General features: G+C 41.7%; 1 protein-coding gene and 1 pseudogene across 1 annotated transcript in view; both read right to left on the bottom strand.

Moving 5' to 3' along the window:
- Positions 1-13,627, bottom strand: part of HTR2C (5-hydroxytryptamine receptor 2C) — a 3,718,710-nt gene that overhangs the window by 2,198,179 nt on the left and 1,506,904 nt on the right. The window lies entirely within an intron of this gene.
- On the bottom strand, positions 310-428 carry LOC146829220 (5S ribosomal RNA; annotated as a pseudogene).

Genomic DNA, 13,627 nt, shown 5'->3' with positions numbered 1-13,627 from the left:
AATGGAGCTGACCTTGATAGGTCATTGATCTTGAAAAGCAAATGTTCCTGCATATAATAAATCTATCAGACTACTTTGACAGGTTGATCCATAACACTCAAGAACATTCTGGACATGAGGTAAAGTTCATTTCATGGATAACATTCTTTCTGGTAGTTGCCACACATATCATTATGTTATGTTGTGGAAGACTTAAGGTACCTAAAAACCTTGCTTTGGAATTCTAAATGTCTTAGTAGTGCCACGTTTTTTTAAAAGTATGTACGCCTGCTGTCATTGGTCAAGTCAGGTTATATATATATATTTTTAAGCCTACAGCACCTGGTATTCCCAGGTGGTCTCCAATCAAGGGACTAACCAGGCCCGACCCTGCTTAACTTCTGAGATCAGACGAGATCAGGTGCTTTCAGGGTGGTATGGCCTAAGGCTTTTTTTTCCCTTATATCACCAAAGAGCGTCTGCAAAGCAAAGAAGACCGCCTCATCTAAATATCTGACCAGTGGTCACTGCACTTGCCCTGGTCCATTTCCACCTGGACCCTCACCTTTACCAGTGAATAGGTGTAATCATAGGGACGGATAGCCAACGACCAAGGAGCGACACCAAATTAGAAAGTCAGACCATAAAACGGATGACTCCACTTGGGCGAAACTTTTGGGGGAGATGGTAAGGCATTGGAGTGTGGAGGGCTTCCTATATAAATTTGGTGCTCCAAGGTTATTTTAAGAAGGTTCGATTAAAGGTATTGAGATCTGCCTTGGATATTTGTTATAGAGTCAGGAGGAGGTGGGGCATTGATACTATTTGGATTTTGCTTCAGTTTGGGACTCCCCCAGAATGTTTAAAGGATGCTCTAAGTCTTCCACTCAGAAGGGTGGGTGTTACAACTTGGCCAGACTTGGTATAATCGGAAGGAGTGCACCCCCCGGAAGTATTAAATGCTAAAACCAGTAATGAGTTGTCCAGATTTAAGTTTATACAATTATACTCCTGGTTTGTGGCATCAAAAAAGAACATTGGGGGTGATTATGAATGGGAGCTGTCTCTCTAGGACATCAGGCCTAAGAATAAGGAGGTAGCAAGGTGGTATGAGGGATTCTTGGTGGCAGAGGAGAAGAAGTTGCCACCCCCTTATGGTGTGTGTAGAGGAACCCTCTCAGAGGAGGTCATTGAGTTAGTTTGGGATAGTTCATTGAGGACATTTTACTCAACTGTTAAACCTGCTAATTTGAAGCGGAACCACTTTTTCACTATTAATCGCCTCTATTGGACTCTGCACAAAATAGCCAAGTTTGCCCCTCAACCTCCCCCCAAGTGTGTGAAGTGCTGTTGCATAGGAGCCAATGATGTCCACATTTTCTGCAAATACCACCACCTGAGAGACTTTTGAGACGGTATAGAACTAGCACTAAAAGGTATTTTTGATCAGGAGATCAAATTGAATGCAACACTTATCCTCCTAGGAGATGACAGAGCACTAACTTTGCTGTTGAGACGGCCCCACAGAAGGTTGGTCTTTTATTTGATTCTTATTGCTAGGAGGGAAATTTGCTTGAAATGGAGGGATCCCTCTCCCCCGATAGCGGAAAACTAGAAGGATGATAATTACTGTGTCATTGCAGCTGTGCCAGAAGTTGATCTAAAACCATTCTGTTGGCATCTCATGCAGATAAAGGCCTGGAACCTCTCAGACATGGGTTCCTTGCTCCTTGTACCACAGGATCCAAGCTATTTCTCACTGATGAGTCCTAATAAGGCTGAAAGATCACTGGATGACTTGTGCTCCATTCTGGAGGGGATCTCGTCTGGAATTTGAAGATGTACTGTTCCCAGTTTTATGCAGGAATCTGATGCTGATCATAATGGCCACCAGTGGAAATTGCAGAGGAAACAGCACTCTGCAGTTGCTCTGCAATGCATGAAGCAAAGTGATCCTCCCACAACTCTAATCCAGGCAAATGCTGTGACACAGTAATACCACAAGCGGGCCCGCTTATCATCAGAGGCACTAAAAGTAAGATGTTGGTTAGACAAAACTAAGACTATATTTGATATTGAATTGCTGGGACACAGCAGACATGTGGAACAACGTTTGCTGCAGAGGAGGACAAGCAAGCTGGGACTGAGTGGGCATCAAAAAGTGACACTGTAATTAATACTGCAGAATTACAACAAACGCAAGAGAAAAACCCACAAGCCTTAAATAAATAGTGACTGGATGATACAATAGGGCTAGAAACAGTACCATATTTAAGATGGTTGTGCAGTGGTATAACCTACTTCCAAATTTCCCCAAACACACTCCTGGGCAACCTTGCCAACATAGGACTGAAACTGTCCGTCACCACCCCCTGTAGTGTAGTTCCTATATGCCTGATAGGATCTGCACATTGGAATAACATACACTATAGATTTGGCATAGGACTAAGGTCAGTATGTCTCTATCGAGTATATTAAACTTAATTACTTGTGTGTGCCAGCTAACTCAGAGGTCACTAGACACTTCTCGAATATACAAGAAGGGATTAGTCTCTGACAACCGCATAAACATGACAACGTTGTTTCCCTTTAGAATCGGAACAGTCTCAGAATCGTGGAAACAATAGATAACAGTTTCACTCAGTCAATCGTGCATGCTTCGTTTCTACAGAGTTGCACAGAAATAGAGAGACGGGCGTTTCAATAAAAGGGTTTATTGAACAGTCTTATTTCTCATGCAAGAGATATGAATTGCTACAATCGTAAGACAGACTGTGAAGTACAATATGTACGAGGTTAGCAGTGAGATAAAATAATACTACAATAGCATGGTTTGTAGCTATGACATATATTAATCAAAATACATACATAAATACCATAATGCTAAAATGTGATACTCATCTGATGTTTCTAAATTGTTCTACCCCAATGTACCTAAGCCAAGTGCAGTACGAGGTTTGAAGTAGGTGCTGTTTCTAAAGTATAGCTAGCTATATTTTAGTTTAGCCAAGAGTTGCCAAAAGTTTCTCTAAGTTCTAGTCAGCTCCATGCCTGAGAATGAGAGAGGTTGGAATCTCTTTTCTGGACTCGATAGTCTAACCCCCGCAAGGGAAGTCAGAGAGCACTGGAGCTGGATTCTCTGCGAGGAGGATGGCAGTGTCAGGTCAGTGCATCAGGCTGGAACTCGATCTCCTTCCGAACTTGCCGTGGTGAACCGCGTAGTCTGGGTTGGATCGAATCCTCCGGGAACCGCAATTTGCCAGGGCAAGTGCTGGTATATTTATACCTTGAAGGTGTCTAGGAATGCCAGTATTGACGTAAAAGTTGGGCAGAGGAACGTCATGAATGAACCCCTAAGGAATAGATGTTCATGCATACTTAATGAGTTCTTGGAGAAATCCATATTCAAACTGAGGGAAATTCCTAAAGGCTTAAGAGTCTGGTCTTCCAAGAATTCATTGTGACGTGGATGGACGGATGTAGGTGGCCATGCCTGGATTTCGTTTGTACGGACAACGTCTAAATAAGGTCCACATTTCTATGTCCAAATAAGGGCAATGTGAATTGTACCTATGTAAGGGCATAAATCGGGAAACCTATATACAGAATCTAAATCTGCACACAACACCCCACCCACAAGGCAGGACACACCCTGACCCAATCTTCGCAGGAGGAAACAACATCCCCTTCCGCCACACCACGCAACCCCTCTGGATGGACCACCACTGAGTACACTTCCCCTTCGATAAAAAACACTAATCACAAACCTACACCACGCCCCCGCGGAGGAATTGGAGCAAAGTCACCAAAGAGCATCTCAGCTCTGCCCTCGACCACAATTCCCCTCCCACCACCAACAATGCCAACTCTGCAGCCAACGAACTCCACAAATGGATCAGTAACTGCGCAGACAAGCTCACCCCCCCGTAACTCTGACAGACAGAGCCCCATGAAAGACACATGGTTTGCCACCGACCTCCGAGAATCCAGACACACCTGCAGACGTCTCTAGAAGTTATGGAGAAACACCAAAACCACAGAAGCTCGGACCACCAACAGGAATGCCATGACAGAACACCACCAACCCATTAGATCTACCAAAAAGACCTTCTTACAAGACAAAATCCTTGCCAACACCAGTAACTCGAAGGATCTCTTCAGCATGATCCAAGAATTCACCAAACCCCAGAGCGAAGCCTCGGATATCACCCCCTCCCAGGAACTCTGCAACAAACTTGGATCTTACTTCCATCTCAAGATAAAGTCCCTCTATGACAATTTTAATGAACAGACACCCAATGCCGAAACCACGCCCACCTCCAGCATTGCCTGCCAGCCTACAATTTCCGCCTGGACCACGGTCACCACCGAAGACACCACCACGACCATGAAGAGCATTCACTCAGGAGCCCCATGGACCCCTACCCACCGCACATCTTTCACAGAGCCACTGCCATAGCACCCGAGCTACGACCCACCTTCAATGCCACCTCCAAATCTGACACCTTCCCCGACAACTGGAAATGCACAGAAATCAAGCCTCTCCTCAAGAATCCCTTTGCAGACCCAACAGACCTCAAAAACTACAGACCCATCTCTCTTCTCCCTTTCACAGCGAATGCCACCAAGAAGATCGTCAGCGGCCAGCTCACAAACTTCATTGAAGACAACTCCATCCTTGACTCCTCCCAAACCGGATTCCACAGCAACCAATGCACTGAGACATCCACACTATCCTCGACTAGGGCCACACGGCGGCCCTCATCCTAATGGACCTCTCAGCAGCCTTTTACACCGTCTCCCACCACACCCTCACTCTCACTGCCACCCTCGACTGGATGCGCTACTTCCTCACCGGCTACCCAAAGAATCAGACTCCTGCCCTTCTTCTCCATAACCACAAGAAATCAACTGCGGAGTATCCCAAGAATCATCGCTCAGCCCCATGAGCTTCAATATCTACATGGCTCCCCTCACCACCATCATCAAACAGCATGGACTCAGCATTATATCCTACGCCGATGACACCCAGCTCATCCTCTCCCTCAAGAGGCAACCCGACACCAACAAACTCAGCTTCCAGTAAGGAATGAGAGATGTCACATCATGGATGAGCAGTAGCTGCTGAAGCTCAACTCAGAGAAGACAGAAGTCCTCATCCTATGACCTACCCCCTCAGCATGGTACAACAGGTGGCCTCCCGCCCTCTGCAGCCCCCCTTCTTCCACGGACCACACACAAAACCTCGGCATCGTACTCGACTCCTCCCTCACCATGACCCGATAGATCAACGCTGTCTCCTCCTCGTGCTTCCACACCCTCTGCATCCTTCGCAAGACTTTCAAGTGGGTCCCCCACGAATCCAGAAAAAACATTACCCATGCACTCATAACAAGCGAACTGAACTACGGAAACGCCCTCTACAATGGATTCAATAAATCCCTGCTCTGGGAACTCCAGGCCATAAAGAACATTGCTGCCAGGCTCATCCTGGGCATCCCACGACACAAGCACTTCACCCAGCACCTACAAGACCTCCGCTGGCTTCCTGTCAAGAAGAGAGTCACTTTCAAGCTACTCACCCATGCCTATAAATTCCTTCACAACACTGGACCCCAAAACCTCAATGAAAGAGTCACATTCCACCCACCCAAGAGGAAAATCAGGTCCGCTGACCTTGCCCTCACCAAAACCCCTTGCATCCGCAGAGCAAGAATGGGTGAAAGAGCCTACTCCTACATCGTGGTAAATACCTGGAACAACCTCCCGCTCAACATCAGACGTTCCCCCACCCTGCACACTTTCAGTATGAACTTCAAGACCTCGCTCTTCGGCTGACTTGAAGCTGCATGCCCTACACCCCAGCGCCTTGAGACCCAGGGCCTTTACCAATCCCTGATTGATTGATTGATTGATTGTGTGCAGCGGTATAACCTACTTCCAAACTTGAGAGTACTATACTGCTATACTGCTATAAATAATACCAGACTGCCAAAAGATGTAAAGTGAGAGCAATCTCACTACTACACTGCTGTAATATTATTTAAATGAGAGCTGCCGTAAAAAAGATGGATCTATAATCCCCATAAAAAGTTACCTGACAAACGGATTGAGGGAGGTGCAGGAAACACTTGAGCACTTAAATTGATCTTATACTTACAGCACTGATGGTAACCGTACTGTATTAATATAGTAAATAATAACAGTTCACAAGGAGTGGGAATGAGAAACAAGGTAAATGAGGATAATCACTCAATTTTAGTCAGATACATGAAACCTCCAATAACTATGTTCTGAAAACACTAAGCATGAAAAATAGAAATTTGACAGAAGAATTGAGACCCAAGCACAAAAATGTCACTGACTGCACCTGAAGAGACCGATCTCTTCAGGTAACGCCAAGGCAGATATTTTTCAAAGAGGTATTCTCTGGCTCAAATACTAGGACTAAGTCCAGGAAACCCAAGATGTCAAAAGTCACTTGAGAAGCAATTATAGAAAACAATTAATGATTGGCTCTGCTGTTTCTGAACCTAAGCCACAGTGGTAGACATATCAACAGACATGCACTCTCGGACAAAAGTAATGTCCTTCCACACAACACTCTGCACCTTGGAAGATCAGGTACATAACCTGGAAGTGGAACTCTTTGGAATACAAGCCTGGGATGCAGATATTGAATCCTTGACACATAAAGTGATAGAATTGGAGGATAGAGCTTGGAAGGAAAGTCCACCTATATGGTGTACTGAAACATGGGGAGAACGAGGATATGCATGGTTTCCCAATGTCCTTCTTGCCCAAACTCCCAGAAAAGTTGGAATACCAACAAGCGCACAAACCAGGCTATGTTGTCTGCTGCATAATAATTCATGATCATACCAACATATTCCTAAAAAAGGTGGTCCAGTTCCTTGGGAATGTAGGCAATTTTATGTTTGCAACAGACTTTACATGCACAACTAACATGAAGCAGAAATACATGCTTGCTCTGAGACAAATTGTTAAGAAGTGTGCCATTAAAAACAGCTCTAAAGGCCTGCTGTTATGATGATTACAGTAGGAAGAAAATTGCCCTTTTTTGGACTTCTCCTGTTGGTTTTTTGACTCTATGCACTGCTAGCCAAGTACCAGTACATGTGCTGTGACCCAAACAACATGTCAACATTTGCTATAGTTCTAACTGGCATATTTAACTTACATAAAGGTAGCTGGTATATGGTACAGAGTGTACCCTGGGACTGTTAGTTAAATGTCACCAGTGGACTGCAGCATACCTTGTCACACCACTGGATTGACAGTGTGAAAAATGATTGCAGACCTACTACTGTACACTGTCTGTCCAGTTTTAAAACTAAACTTTTGAAATATCAAAATATCTCCTCTTGTAAGGCTCAACACCTCCTTTTAAATGATAGTAGGTCACCCCTAAGTAGGCCTTAGTGGCCAACAAGGCAGGGTGCATGGTATTTAAAAGTTAGACATGTAAAAGTATAAAGTAAATCAAGTCCTTACAGTGACAAGGCCACAGAATGTATTTTCACTGTAGCAGGGTTAGCTGCTCAATTTGAAAGCATTGGGATGTAAAATTAAAATTAAATAATGTTATCACAGCTCAGGAAACTGCCACAAAGTTTATTCATAAATGTTGGAAATATTTAAATGTTACAAGCCCAAATCACTGGTAAAGTGAGATTTGCACTAAATATTTTACAAAATGCACTTTTAAAAAGTTACTTTTTGCCCCCTCAAAGCCTCTAGAAGCCTATTTGCATGAGCTTCCAACTGTCAACCTGAAGCTGAATAGTTCCTTGAAGAGCTGTGAATAGGTTCTTAAAGCTAAGACAAAGACCGTGGGTGTGGGAAGTGTTCTGTTTCTTTGACAGGGTGGCCATCTGGACATTGCCCAGGAAATAACTTCAAAGGGGTTACCCTGTCACAGGCACATGAGGTAACACCTAGGCTTGCCCCTTCCTTTGTACCTCTAGTCAGCTTGACACCAGCACCACTGGGAGGAGTTGCCCCCAGAACGGTTTTTCAGTGATAATAGAGGATGGGTATAAAGTATGTACATTGAAAAATGATAACTTCTCTAATGTACCATTAGTAAACATGGATATCTGAGAACACAGAAAATCCACAGCATAAGGGAAGTTGGAAGGTGACTATTGCAGAATTTTAAACTACTTTATAAGCTAAGAAGTAATATCTGCCCAGCGTGTCCCCTATTTTTCTGATATATGTAAATAGTATTACCTTAATCTCTGAGGAGGAAGAGACACATACGAAACCTAAATAAACTATTGGTATGTGAGGAAAAAGCACCTACAAGGGACTATAGGTGTAAATCTCAAAGCCAAAGATTTAGAAGTCCCTTATGCCACTTATCCCCATCACTCTCAACTCCCAATAAATCTACTTGAAGCTTCTGACTACTGGAAATTCACTTTCAGTGATAAGACATATCTACTTTCCAATCCCAACTTGTCCTAAAATATATAGAAGACTATATTGCAGTTTCGTATAATAATAGTTGGTAAATCCTAGAGGATTCAAGTGTTGAAATCAACAAGTGATTTGGACACTTAGAATAAGAAACAATCCCCGAGACCCATGGGACATTAATACTGGGTTTTATTATCAGGATAATATTAAAATGAGGCAAGGCACCTGAACAACAAGGCTTTTTCAAATATATCCTAAAACATAACTCCTCTCTTAAACTCAGTGAGAAGTGGGGAAGTTGGAAGGTGACATCAAAGACTGTTAATATACTTTATATACTAACAAATCATATCTGCTCAGTGTGTCTCCTATTTTTCCGATATATGCAATTAGTATAACCTCAATCTCTGAGGAGGAGGAGACACATATTATTTTACAAGGAGGAAAGTGTTTGCTCTGATGATTGTGCTCTTTGGTATCTCTTCTTTTTTGTACCCAGTCGCTAATTTTCTAATTTGGATTTTTTCCCCCTATGTTTGTCATCATACCATAACTTGTATTTGATTTGAAGCTGGTATACTTTCTCTTGGGCCTTGTTAGAGTTTACCTTCACACTTTTACTTCTTCCTAACCAATTAGGTAACATTTTGGAGCTGGTTTCTCTACATTTATTTGCTACGAAAGGGTTTACTCTAGTAATGAGATTGGGTGAAGTATGGTATGAACATATGCAATCACACAGGGATTTCTCTACATCTTCACCATTCACTATTGCTCACTGTACATGTTATTTTATCATACGATTTGCCCTCTCTACATGGCCATTAACATTGGGGAAGTACAAGGCTGTTATTGCGTGTTTGATATTATATGCTTCTAGAAAATCTTTCAGTTCTTGGGATGTGACATGAAAACCGCTATCTGTGATAACCGTGAAATTTAATGAATGCATCCTTTAAGTATTTGATTAAAATAGCAGTGGTAGTGTGATGGACTAATTTCATGATTATCCCATGCAAAGTATAGTCTATTTAGAACAGCGTGAATTTTTTATATGCGTGTATTCCTTCCATTGCTCCAATTACCTCTATGTCTAATTTGCTCCAAGGTTTAAGTGGCACTTTTACTAGAGACAAAGGGGCGTTATGTGTGATTTTGCTATCTTCACTACATGCACAACTAGCACAGTCTTTTACCTTTTGTTCAACAATTGAGTCCATTCTAGGAAACCAGAATTTATTTCTTACTTTGTTTTTGGTTATGCTACTGCCAAGGTGTCCCTCATGTGCTAAGTCAACAATTTTAACTTAAAATCTTCAGGTGGAATGATTTTCCCATTGCGACATATTCTCCCTTCTTGGATGTGTATCTCATGTCTTACCTTGTATTAGTCTCTAAACTCTTTCCAGAGTTCACTGCACTTGGTAGGCCAGCCCTCTAGAATTAGATATTTTAGTTGACAAAGATTAACGTCTTTTCTCGTGCTTTCCCTCCATGCACCTTCAAACAATGCAGTTATGGCAAAAATAGGACTGTTCATTAATTTCTCTTGCACTTCCTGGTCGAAAAGTGTCCTTGAGAGATAGCAATTTCTATTTTCTTCTCTAGGCATACATTCTAAATTAAAGCTGTAGTTGTCAAGGCCAAGTATCCATTTGGAAATACATGGTGTGCTGCGTTCAGCTCCCTTCATGGACATCATGTATATAAGTGGCTAATGGTCAGAGTGTATAGTGTACTTGATATCCGACAAATAGAATTTAAAATGTCTTACAGCCCAATAGCAGGCCAGCGTCCCTTCTTCAATCACAGAATAATTAATTTCTGCTTTAGCTAGACATCTAGAAGCAAAGGCAATTATTTTTTCTCCTTTCTCCCCTTTTTGTGATAGAGTGGCCCCTAAACCCCTGTTGCTGACATCTGTAGTTAAAATGTTTTTAATTTATGGGTCAAACGTGCCAAAAGTAGGCAACTTAATAATCTCTTTTGTTGATCAATTCTTTGTGTTTCCATTAACAAACATATTCCTTATTATCTTTAGTAGAGCACATAGATTATCACATTTGTCTGGGAAATGTTTAACATATTTTGAAATGTATTCCATAAGGCCAATAAAGGATCTGAATTCACCCTTAATTTTGGGGTATGTCACTTCTTATACTGCTTGAATTAGACAGATTTGGTCTGAAAGCTTCCATTTAAATTGTATGCCCCAAGTAGTCAATGATCCAAATCTTATTTGGCATATTTTTTTAATCGAGTTAGACCAGACTCCATTAATCTTTTAAATTACTCCCATAAAGTACTGTCATATTCTTCAATTGATGAGCCATATATCATTATGTCATCTTGAAAACATAAGGTATTTCGAATACCTTTTAATATTTGATGGAACCCTTTTTGGAAAATTGCAGCCTGGTTTAACAATGTGAAAGGAGAACATGAATCAGCATACATTTCTATCGTATTACTATTTAGAGACACTTTACACTTAGGATTAGTTACCTGAGAATTTACTTATGTGTTGGTTACCTGGAAAACATACCTTTTTCATCCAGCTCTGTATTCTTTTTTTTACCAATATTTTTTAACTGAGTGTTTTCTCCTTCTCTACACACTCTGGCAACATTCCCTCTCCCTGCACTTTTTACAAGTAGAATTTCTAGCTTGGCACTGTAAGTTGTTGGCTACTGCCACATCAACAACATTTCAACGTATTCTCTTCTTTGCTCGTTCTTGGTTTGTTTATTTCTTTACCCAAACCTTTATATATCTCACTTTCTAAATTTTCTTCTAGAATTTTTGCAACCAGTTCACTAGGTACCTTTATCTCTTTGATACAATTTGCTGTATGTTCTATAAATTGGGCAATGTCTATTTTGATTTTTAGCACATAATGTTCCTCAAATACGAGGACTATTTGTACATCTAACCAACTGGTCTCTTATCCAACAATCTGTGAGGTTGCCAAAATTGCACAACTTTGTTAAACCTCTTAGTGCTGCAATGTAATTTGTGATCATTTTTTGTTCCCCTTGAATTCTATTGAAAAATGGATGCTGCTCTAAAATCACATTTATTTTGTCACCTAAAAGAGTCTCAAGTTTCATAAAGGTTACATTGAAAACATCTAATTCATCCTGTTCACCTACTCCCCTAGTCTCTGGTTCACATAACGTTTCATACATTTACACCCATGTACACCTAAATTATGCAACAGTATTTGTTGCTTATGCGCTGCACTGAACCTCTCACCTCCTTTCGCTAACAGATATGACTCAAACATCTTAACCCAGTCCTTCCAATGTAAGTAAGACTCTCCAATTTCATTTAAAAAAGAAGGAGGTTGAGTCATGCTCACTACAGCCATCATTATTATCAGAATGAGCAATAAGTATTATACAAGCTAAACATAAAGATTATAGACTTAATAACTGGCTATACAACACATTAATACAAAGTGCTTAAATATGTACTGAGCACAGATGGGTTCAATTGTGTATCAATCAAACTTAATGACCGCCCTTAAATTATTACTACTTATATCTATAATGCATCCAAGGTAGGTGCACCAATAAAAGTTGAGGATTTTGTCCATTAAATGTAATGTCCCGAAGAAATGTTTCAATTACGTGCACTTTGTGGTGTGTGTGTTACCGATAGAATTGCAAGACTAAGGTTACACACTGCAATGCAACTCTATTGGTGCGTTTGTCAACATGAAAATGACCCTTCAATTTATCAAATATTTTTTTTCTGTAAGGCTTGCCACAGATATGTTCAAATAATAGATTACTGTTGTTACATTGCTGGAGGGGAAGGTGTGTATGTTACCGTACCCCTTAACCGCTGAGAGGGATGACACACTTCAACGTAAGTACACAGCTTATGATGGAGGAACACAAGCCCCAAAAGCCACGAGGCAAAAAAATTACCATTTGCAGATGGTTGTTCCCACGATGTTTTGTTGTTTGCGATCGTTTCACTACCCCTTAGACGCAAATGGATCGGTGCGTAAGGGGAACGATCTCCAGCTCCGATGCAGGGCAACAGGCACAACTTCAGCTGGGCAGCAAACAAAATCAGCTGCAAAGTAGCTTGCTTTATGGAACATATGGCGAAAGATGCTTCTCAAAATGGGAGAAGACTTCCAATTTTTCTAGAAACCTTCAATGAGCAGCACTTCAATTCTGGTTGCGCAGTTGCTGGCCAACAGAAGCATTAATGGTTTTGCTCCTTCTTCTCTCAGAACACATGCAAGGCATGTTTCTGTTGATTAAGGAAAGCATCCTACACCAGAGGGGAGGATACAAGCTCCTCTCACTGGGACTGGGATAGTGCTTCTCTTACAGAAAAGCTTCTCACACAAAGCTCCAATGAAATATGAGTTTAGGAGTACCGTTGAAGGCGAGATGATCTTTAATGGAGAGAGTAATAAAAGGTGAGATGGCTGAAACCACCTCTTAAACGGTTTGGAAGTCGTCACCAGTATTATAGTTTAGAATAACCACTGAAGATAAACTATGAAATGAGAAGTTTTCTTTATTCAGCCATCTACTCTCCTCAACAGCGCTTGACCAACTGACATTGTTCTCAACATTCTAAGGCAGGCTTCATTTGGATTGTGCTATTTCACAGTCACTAGAGGGAGAAAAGGAACATTCCTAGAGGAACTGGAAGTATATATAACATACATTTCTCTTTTTCATGATGCACACTTTGAAAACTTGTTATTAAGTGGTCTCCTTTTACCCAGGGTGAATAATAAGGTCCGCATATTTACTTAAAATGCTCATGTGGGTACTGCAAGATCTTTTGTTTTTCTATGTAGTGAGTATTAGCTACCATTGGTTTACTTCATTGGAAGTTTAGTGGTTCTTAAGTCAGTAGAGAACAAACCATGGTGTGAATATCACAGGTGCTACTTTTCTGAAGTTAGGTAAGCTGCCAGAGCTGTTTATGGATCGCGGGCCTGGTGAAACACTAATGCTGCGGCCCTCAGCTATCACACAATACTCTGCAGCAGCTCTGAGGATGTCAGCAGCTTCGCCCCAAATTGCCTACCATTTGACGCTGGACCTAGATAGCAGGAGCCGGGCATGTGAGAGTTGTGGCTTTGAGTTCTCAGAGGCTCTCCCAGCAGCCCTCAAGGTAAACGCTGACCGGCAGTGAGCAATTACTTCCCACACCTTACCCAAAGCTT

The sequence above is a fragment of the Triturus cristatus genome, chromosome 5_2 (assembly GCF_964204655.1).
Source record: "Triturus cristatus chromosome 5_2, aTriCri1.1, whole genome shotgun sequence".
NCBI classification, from domain to species: Eukaryota; Metazoa; Chordata; class Amphibia; order Caudata; family Salamandridae; genus Triturus; species Triturus cristatus.
The sequence above is the reverse complement of the archived record's forward strand: the minus strand, read 5'-3'. Positions and strand labels throughout refer to the sequence as shown.